The sequence below is a fragment of the Penaeus monodon genome, chromosome 20 (assembly GCF_015228065.2).
Source record: "Penaeus monodon isolate SGIC_2016 chromosome 20, NSTDA_Pmon_1, whole genome shotgun sequence".
NCBI lineage: Eukaryota > Metazoa > Arthropoda > Malacostraca > Decapoda > Penaeidae > Penaeus > Penaeus monodon.
This window is the reverse complement of record NC_051405.1, coordinates 2,498,731-2,499,006: the sequence shown is the minus strand read 5'-3', so window position 1 is coordinate 2,499,006 and position 276 is coordinate 2,498,731. Positions and strand designations below refer to the sequence as shown.

General features: G+C 34.4%; 1 protein-coding gene across 1 annotated transcript in view; it reads right to left on the bottom strand.

The window, feature by feature from the left end:
* Positions 1 to 276, bottom strand: part of LOC119585539 (28 kDa heat- and acid-stable phosphoprotein-like) — a gene marked incomplete in the record, with an annotated part of 10,875 nt that overhangs the window by 6,443 nt on the left and 4,156 nt on the right.

The following is a 276-nucleotide window of genomic DNA, read 5'->3' as shown; positions in this document are numbered from 1 at the left end:
GTATACTTAAAAATGAGCAAGTGAGAGAAAATAAAAATCAAATGCTTTGATAAATAAGTGTATGAATAAATATGGACTTAATTTTTCATATCTAGTAAATCCAATTAAATATAAACTCAAAGCGCGATACACTTGATGAGACTTTTTACACCAACTGACTAACACCATACAAACAGCTACCAGCCATAACTGATTAGTCTGACCTTAAAGGGGGTGTGAATATTGAAGCCCACCATCTCCTAATTCACAAGGGTCCCAACCCTCTAACTCTCTCTA